Source organism: Tamandua tetradactyla, chromosome 6, assembly GCF_023851605.1.
Source record: "Tamandua tetradactyla isolate mTamTet1 chromosome 6, mTamTet1.pri, whole genome shotgun sequence".
Classification (NCBI taxonomy): domain Eukaryota; kingdom Metazoa; phylum Chordata; class Mammalia; order Pilosa; family Myrmecophagidae; genus Tamandua; species Tamandua tetradactyla.
The window spans coordinates 129,538,997-129,548,630 of NC_135332.1; the positions used below are offsets into that span (position 1 = coordinate 129,538,997).

The 9,634-nt window shown below is 36.0% G+C and overlaps 1 non-coding gene across 1 annotated transcript; it reads left to right on the forward strand.

Moving 5' to 3' along the window:
- The first annotated feature begins 7,684 nt into the window (after positions 1-7,684).
- Positions 7,685-7,791, forward strand: LOC143689159 (U6 spliceosomal RNA). The gene has a single exon (XR_013178623.1). It is a non-coding gene; the product is annotated as a U6 spliceosomal RNA (small nuclear RNA).
- Positions 7,792-9,634: the final 1,843 nt, after the last annotated feature.

Genomic DNA, 9,634 nt, shown 5'->3' on the forward strand with positions numbered 1-9,634 from the left:
CTGGGAAATGGTTGATGGGTTGCAGTAACTGAGCAAGGGATGAATCAAGAAAACACAGCTTTAAAAATGGTAGGAGAAGCTCACAATGCCCTTGTAGTCCTGTCCCCTCCCCACTTCCTGGTGTGCTGTGGAGCCAGCCTGTGTTCCCACTGTGGGTCCAAGCCCTAGTTGTGGAGGGAGGAAAGTAACCCCTGTGCATATCCTGAGCACCTATATGTTGGTATCAAATTATTGAGTGGCAGTCTGAAAGACTGAACAGGAATCTTATCTCTGGCTCACCCTCCCTGAATTTGTCCTGCAGGCAGAAGCAGCTAGTACATAAACTAAACCGTGCTAGAAATAATTAAATTGAAGCAGCCTGGGGCAAAGGATTACTGGTTTAAAAATATAATAAAGCTCCTGGGAGTGGGTGAAAGCTTATTTCATAGGGAATAGAGGGGACCTTAGGATTCCAGTAAATTGGGACTTCCTAAGTCCACAGTCAGCACAAGTCCAAAACAAGATGCAGACTCAGAAAAAGATAGAGAGGACCCTGCACTTAATTTTCACCTTAAGCTGATATTCTTTTTTTTTTAAGCTGATATTCTTGATTGGAGTTCTAATCTCTGAAGGAAAGCACACACACACACGTAGACAATTTTCAAAGACTGTGAAAGGTGACTTTTTGCATTACTTCATTCGTTTTTACTATGTCCTGGCACTCAAGGAAATCTCTGTCATATCACTTTCTCTTTTTTCTTTTCCCCATGGGCAGGCTCCGGGAAATGAACCTGGGCCTCCGCATTGCAGGAAAGAATTCTGCCACTGAACCACTGTTGCCTGCCCTACCTGAAAGGTTTAGGAGGCTAAAGGGTGAGAAAGAAGGATGGTAGACCGGGAAATTTAAAGCGGATGGGTTTATTTCTGCGCTCCCGGGCTGAGCTTACCAAATCCAAGATGGAGGGAGGTGAGTCAGTGCCTGGGTGATGGTGTGGGCAGTTTTTAAGCAAGGGGGTCAGGTGACGCCCGGAAGGGGCGGTTCCAGAAGCCATGTTGGGAGGGGTGACACAGCCTCAGCAGGTCCAGTTGCAGTGCCCTTCCCCGTTCCCCCGACCTAACATTATCATATCACTTTTTCCATACAAGCTTAAGGAACTGTCATCCCAAGGACTAAATCCCAGAGTTAACAGTTTAAAATATGAAAATGTATAACATGCAACAAATAAACGTACTAGACAGACACAAAATAGGAGATGATGCCCCTCCACAGGACCAAAGATAAATATCCAGAAGCCATAAATAAAGAAGACCAGACTTTGGGCACACCAGACAAAGTTTGAAAAAAGTGATTTTCAATAGATTTATGGAGATAAGAGAAAACACAGAGAAAGAACTAAAAGATATTAGGAAAACAATGAATTAGTGATATGAAAATGTCAATAAAGAGAAATTTTAAAGAGGAACAAAACAGAAATACTGGAGTTTAATACCACAATAACAGAAACAAAAAATTTCCTAGAGAGTTCCAATAGCAGATTGGAGGTTGCAGAAAAAAGAATCAGTAAATTCAAAGACAAGACAATTGCCATAATTTAGGCTAAGAACCAAAAAGGCAGAAGTTATTAAAAGTAGCAAAGCCTAAGAGACATGTGGGACACCATCCAATATACACATTATGGGAATCCAAGAAGGAGATGAAAAAGATGAAGGGGCAGAAGGAATATTCAAAGAAATAATGGCAGAAAACTTCACAAACTTAATAAGAAATATGAATATATACTTTCAAGAATCCCAATGAACTCCAAACAAGACAAACTTGAAGAGAATCACATCCAGAAACATGATAGTCAAACTTTCAAATGTCAAGGACAAAGAGAGAGTTCTAAAACCTGCAAGAGAAAAATGAATTATGTACAGGGGAGTCCTAATATGATTAATGTTCAATTTATCATCAGAAACTATGGAGATAAGAAGGCACTAGGACAAGATATTTTAAATGGTGAAAGAAAACAACTGCCAACAAGAATTTAATATCTGGTGAGTCTGTCTTTTAAAATCGAGGGAGAGGGCAAGCCACAGTGGTTTAGCAGGAAGAGTTCTTGCCTGCCATGCTGGAGACCCGGGTTTGATTCCTGGTGATTGCCCATGCAAAAAAATAATAAAATAAAATAAAATGAGGGAGAAATTAAGACCAAAAAATAATAAAATAAGGGAGAAATTAAGACAAGCAAAAGCTGAGGAAGTGTGTCACCACTAGACTTACCCTATAAGCAAAGCTAATGGGAGTTCTTTAGACTGAAAAGAAAGGACACTATCCTTTATTTATCCTTTATTTATTCTTTAGTCACATAAAGAACTAAAGATCTCTAATAAGGGTAATCATATGGGAAATTATAAATATCAGTTCTATTGTATTGCAATTTTTGGTATGCAACTTGACTACTTTTACACATTCTAAAATGAAATTCATAAAACATAATCTATGGTTTTGGACATACAAGATATGAAGATATAATTTTTAACAAGTACAATAAAAAATGAGGGAACAGAAGGATACAGAAATAGTATATGAATATTATTGAAGTTAAGTTGGTGCCAAATAAAACATGCTTGTTATAGATTTAGGAATTAAATTTAAGCCTCATAGGGGTGGGCAACAGTGGCTCAGTGGCAGAGTTCTCATCTGCCATATCGGACACCTGGGTTCAATTCACAGTGCCTCCCCGTGTAAAAAAAATTAAAAATTAAGCCTCATGGTAAACACAAAGGAAATATATGAAAAATATATACAGACAGAGATGAAAAAGGACTCAAAGTAGCATACTACAGAAAATCAAACAAATATGAAAGTAGGCATTAACAGTAGAATTGAGGGATAAAAAAGATTTAAGACTTATAAAGATCATATAGCAAATGGTAGAAGAAAGTCCTGCATTATCAGTGTTGCTTTAAATGTAAATGGATTAAACTCTCCAGTCAAAAGGCAGAGATTGGCAGAATCAATTTAAAAAGCATCAATCCACTATATGCAGTTCATGAGAGACTCATCTTAAATTCAAAAGTACATGCAGGTTGAAAGTGAAAAGGTGGGAAAAAAATATTCCATGCAAATAGTAGCCAAAAAAAAAAAAAAAAAAACTAGAGTAACTATATAAATACCAGAAAAAAGAAAAATACTTAAAACAAAAAATTGTATGAGGGACAAACAAGGTCACTATATACTGATAGAGAGGTCAATTCAACAAGAAGGCATAACAATTATAAATACAAAAGTGCACCCAACAGCAGAGCCCCAAAATATATGAAGCAAATATTGACAGATTTGAAGGGAGAATTAGGCAGTTCTGCAAATAGTAGGAGACTTCAATATGCCATTTTCAATAATAGAACATCAAGACAGAAGATCAATAAGGAAAGAGAAGATTTGAATGGTACTGTACACCAGCTAGACCTAACAGACATATATAGAACATTGCACCTAACAGAAGCAGATTATACAGTCTTCTCTAATGTACTGGGTCATTCTCCAATATACACACATGTTAAGTCACAATATGAGTCTCAATAAATTCAAAAATACTGAAATTATACAATATATTTTCTCAGATCACAATAGAATAAATCTAGAAATCAATAGCAGAAGAACTGGAAAATAACAGATGTGCAGAAATTAAACAACACATTCAAATAACCAATGGCTCAAAGAAGAAATAACAAGGGAAATAAAGAAATATCTTGAGATGAGTGAAAATGAGAACAAAAAATACTAAAATGTGTAGGATACAGTAAAGACAGTTCTCAGAGGGAAATTTATAGCTCTAAATGCTTACATTAAAATAGAAGAAAGGGCTAAACTCAGAGACCTTACCTCACAACTGGAGGGCCTAGAAAAAGAAGGTCAAACTAAACCCAAAGTCAGCAGAAGGAAAGAAATAACAAAGATTAGAGTGGAAATAAATGAAGTAGAGAATAAAAAATAACAATGGACAGAATCAATGAAACCAAAGTTGATTCTTTGAAAAGATCAATACAATTGGCAAGCCTATAGCTAGACTGACAAAAAGAGAGAAAGGACACAAATAACTAAAATCAGAAATGAAAGAGGGAATTTCATTACTGCCCCCACAAAAATAAAAATGATTATGAGGACAGTATAAACAACTATACATAAACAAACTAGATAACTCAAAGAAATGTACAAATTCCTAGAAACACGCAAACTACCTATAGGGACTGAAGAACTAGATCCCAGCAGACCAATAAAGAGCCTGAATCAGTAATCAAAAACCTTGCAACAAAGAAAAGCCCAAGACCAGATGGCTTTATTGGTGCATTTTATCAAACATTTTCAGAAGAATTAATATCAGCCCTGCTCAAACCCTTCCAAAAAATTGAAAAGGAGGTAAAACTATATAACTTATTCTATGAGGCCAACATCACCCTCATATCAAAGCCAAATAAAGATATTACAAGAAAAAAATTACAAACCAATATTCTTATGAATATAATTGCAAAAATCCTCAATGAAACATTAGCCAACCAAATCCAGCAACACATTAAAAGAATTATACACCATGATCAAGCAGAGTTTATCCCAGGAATGCAAGGATTGTCCCACATAAGAAAATCAATTTGTGTAATATACCACAATCATAGAAGGGGGAAAAAATCTATCATCTCAATTGATGCACAAAAAGGCATTTGACAAAATTCAGTTTCTGTAACTCTCTTTCTTTTAGGCTGTGAGCTTTGTGAGAACACGGTTCATTCTTGATTAGTCAACTCTGTACTCTCAGCACTAAGCAGAGAGTTGAGTGTCAGAGAAATAGTGACTAAGTGTTTACCAAACTGAATTAGGGAATAATTCATAAAACTGATTTATTGTGTCTTAAAACATCCATATATAGTTCTCTGTAAATTAATAGAAAGTGCTTAGGATGGAAACCCTCTGGCTTCTGAAATCCAGCATATCCCTACCCCACCTCCAGATACACAGATCCACTGATTTTAACATTTTGCCATCTTTGCCATATCAATCTATATCTGTCCATGAATCTATTTACCTGCCTACCTGCCTGTTACATATCAACCTATCATCTGTTTTCTGAACATTTAACAGCAGGTTTCATGCATACTTGAACACAAACAACAGGAAAAATAAAATAAAAACAAAAAAAATAAAAAATACTTGAACACATAATATTTCCACGTAGTTTCCCTACAACCAAGGATTTTCATATACAATTCCAAGTTTTCTTGTCTCTGCAATGTCCTTTTCAGACTTTTCTCCTCCACTATAGATCTCATCCAGTATTGCATTTAATTGTCATTAATTATCTCTTTCTTTTTATAACTGTGAAAACATATATAAAACATAAATCTTCCCATCCCAACCCTTCCCAAGCATACATTTCCATGAGATTAATCACATTTACAGTGTAGCACCTTACCACCACGCGTTGCTATAAGCTTTACTTAATCCCAAACAGAAAACATACACATTTTGCATTAATTCCTCATTGCCCTTGCCCTGCACCCCTGGTAAACTACACTCTATTTTTTGTCTCTGAGTTTGCATATTCTCTGATATTTTTTCTGTGGTTACCATGGCGCTTAAATTTAACATCCTAAATGTATGACAATCTCATTTTCTTTGATACCAACTTATTTCAATAGCATACATAAAATACGCTTCTCTATCCTCTGCTCTCCCACCTTTATGCAGTTCTTGTCAAAAATTACAAATTTATACATTATGAGTCCATGGATTTATCATTACATGTTATGCATTCGCCTTTTAGAGCTTATAGGAAGTAAAAAGAAGAGTTATAAAAAAAATAAAATCGTACCGGCATTTATATTTCCCATTGACATTACCCTCACTGAAGATCTTTATTTCTTCCTGTGTTTTCCCTTTATTTCTTCCAATTGATCTATTGTCTAGTGTCCTTTCCTTTCAACCTGCAGGTTCCCTTTAGCACTTCTTGTAGGATATGTCTAGTAGTAACACAGTCCCTCAGCTTTGGTTTATCTTAGGATGTCTTAGTTTTTCCCTCATTTTTGATAAACGATTTTGCCATATACAGAATTCTTGGTTGGCAATTTTTTGCTTTCAGCGCTTCTCACTGCCATCTTGCCTCCATAGTTTCTGATGAGAAATTGGCACTTATTCTTATTGAAGCTCCCTGTATGTGACATATTGGTTCTCTCTGTGGCTTTCAGAATTCTCTCTTTATCTCTGTCATTCAACAGTCTGATCATAACATGCCACAGCATGAGTATATTTGGTTTCTTCTGTTTGGAGTTCACTGATCATCTTGAATGTGTATATTAATATATTTCATTAAATTGGAGGAAGTTTTCAGCCACTATTTCTTTGATATTCTCTTAGACCTTTCTCTCTCTTTCTTTTCCTTCTGGGAATATATTGGTATAGTTGGTGGTGTCCCAGAGATTCCTCAGGCTCTATTCATTTTTCTTCATTCTTTCTTCTTTCTCCTCCTCAGACTGAATGATTTCAATTGTCTTTTCTTCAAGCACATAGATTTTTTCTTCTGCTTGCTCTAATCTGCTGTTGAACTCCTCTAGGGAATTTTTAATTTCTGTTACTATAGTCTTCAGCTGTTTGTTTGGTTCCTTTACATAATTTCTATATTTATTTATATTTATATTCTCTTTGTGTTCATCTATTATTTTCCTGATTTCCTTTAATTCTTTATGTTTTTCATCAACTGAGCATTTTGGGATCTCTTTTTTTAAGCCTTTGCCTATAATGTCCCAAATCTCATCCTCCTCATTGATGGTTTCTAATGCTTGCATCTTCTACTTTGCCTAGGCCATCACTTCCTATTTCTTTGTATGTTTTGTAACCTTTTGTTGAGACATGGACATTTTGATATTTTAATGTGTTATCACTAGAATTTAGACTTTGAGGTAGTGTCTTAAGCTTGTATACAGCTAGTATTATGACAGCACTTTCCTTGAAAACCAGAAGCTAATAACTAAAACAGAAGGAAAAAAAAAAAAAAAAAGAAGCACCTTTCCCAGTCTTTGTAGATTGACCTGTGCAGTGCTATTCATAAAATGAGTTTGGAAAATACCTACAAGCCCAATCTTAGGGGCCCCCTTGATCCTTTCTGCACAGGCCTCTATCTTGGGCATGTGTTTGTGGCCCTAGGAACTCCCTGATTTACATAGTAATCCCTTGTCCCAGTCTGTGAAATTTGACTGCTCTCCTATAGCATTTTGTAGGAGAGCTCTCTGAGCTGCCTTCAACATTCAGAGCAATTTCTGGCACAGTAAGTCCTTCAGGCCACCACCAGGCCAAACATATGTGAGGGGTGGGGCCTAGGCCAGCCAAAGTACCATGATATTCTACTACTTGTAAGTTGGCCTTTTTCTTAACTCAGTGCTCAGCCTGTTACCGCAATCCTTTAACTGTTTCCTGGATCTTTTAGAAAGATGTTTCTGCCAGTTCTTGTTTGCTGTTCAAGGCTTCTGTGGGGAAACAGAACCCTGAAGCATCTCTCTCCACCATCTTGATCCACAAACTATATGTAAGTTTTTAGCTGGATTTTGAATTATGAAATTCTTGGGGAAAAAGTATAATCAATCCAAATTATATATTCTTCCAATAAGAAGAATGAAAACAGTAAAACAAAGGAGATATAACAGTTAATGATTGTTGATCAAGAAAATCTTTCCTGTACTCACCTTGGCAGCACATACACTAAAATTGGAATGATACAGAGAAGATCAGCATGGCCCCAGCACAAGGATGACATGCAAATTTGTGAAGCATTTGATATTTTTTCTCAACACAAACCCAAGCGTTAGAGGGAAATCAATTGCCAAAATAACCCTATTGAGATCATTAAAAATGCCTCAAAAGCCAAAAGAAAATCACAAAGCTTATGAAGATGCAAGCAGACATGGACCAGCCAAATGACCAAATTAAAACACCAGAGGAGACACAGACTTCAGAATAACTAATCAAAGATGTTCATACAAATCACCTAAAACAATGTAGTGGGTTGGCTAATGGCATAAAGGATATCAAAAAAGACACTAAAAGAGCATAAAGAAGAATTTAAAAGAGTAAGTAGAAAAATAGTAGACATTACAAAGATGAAAGATACTATAGTTCAAATTAAAAATATACACAGACACACAACAACAGATTTGAAGAGGCAGAAGAAAGAATAAGTAAACTAGAGGAGAAGACATTTGAATGCACAAAAGAACAAATGGCAAAAAATATGGAAAAATTTGAATTGGATCTCAGGAAAATGATGGACAACATGAAGCACAGAAATGTAAGAATCATCAGTGTCCCAAAGAGGAAGAGAAGAGTAAAGGGCTAGAAAGATTAGTTGAGGAGATAATAGGGGAAAACTTCTCAACCCTTATAAAAGACATAAATACACAAATCAATAAACCCAACAAACCCCAAATAGAATAAATTCAAATAAGGCTACCCCAAGACAATACTAATCTGTCTGTCAAATATTGAAGAGAAGCAGAAAGTAGCAAGGGAAAAGCTACTTACTACATACAAGGAGAACCATATAAAACTGATTTTAGACAACTCAACAGGCACCAGGAGGCAAGAAGGCAGGGTATGATATATTTAAGATCCTGAAAGAGAAGGACTTCTAGCCAAAGATTCTATATTTAGCCATGTTGTCCTTCAAAAGTGAGGAAAAAATTAAAATTTTCACAGCCAGACAAAGGCTGTAAGATTTGCCAACAAGAGACCAGTCCTACATGAATAAAAAAAGGGAGTTCTGAAGGCTGAAAAAAACAAACAGGAAAGGGAGGTCAGAAGGAGGACACAGAACTGAAAAGTACCAGTAAGAGTAACTTAAACAATAAAAAGAGAAAGAAGGAAAAGAGTATGTAGCTCTGACAAAAAAATGAAGGATAAGATGGTAGATTCAAGAAATGCCTTTACAGTGATAACCTTTAATGTTAATGTAATAAACTCACCAATTAAAAGATACACATTAGCAGAATGGATTAAGAAATATAATCCATCTATATGCTGCTTACAAAAGACTTATCTTAGACCCCTGGATAGAAATAGATTGAAAGTGAAGGGATGGAAAAAGAAGTTCCATGCAAGCTGTAAACAAACAAGAGCAGGAACAACTATGCAAATATCAGACAAAAGAGAACGTTAAATGTAAAGCATCATAAGAGACAAGGAAGGAAACAACATATTAATAAAAGGCACAATTCACCAAGAAGAAATAACAATCATAAATGTTTATGCTCCCAATCAAGGAGCTCCAAAGTACATGAGGCAAACATTGGCAAAACTGAGGGGATAAAATTTATCCCTGCAAAGGATAAGCTAAGTGAACTTTAAAAATTATGTTTAAGAGTCATCCCCAGAGAACCTCTTTTGTTGCTCAGATGTGGCCCCTCTCTCTCTAAGTTGATATGGCAAGCGAACTCCCTCCCTCCCCCGCTCTATGTGGGACAGAAATCCTGGGATGAGCTGCAACTCAGGCATCAAGGGATTGAGAAAATCTTCTCAACCAAAAAGGGGAAGAGAGAAATGAGATGAAATAAAGTTTCAGCAGCTGAGAGATTTCAAACAGAGTCAAGAGGTTATCCTGGAGGTTATTCTTATGCATTATATAGATATCCC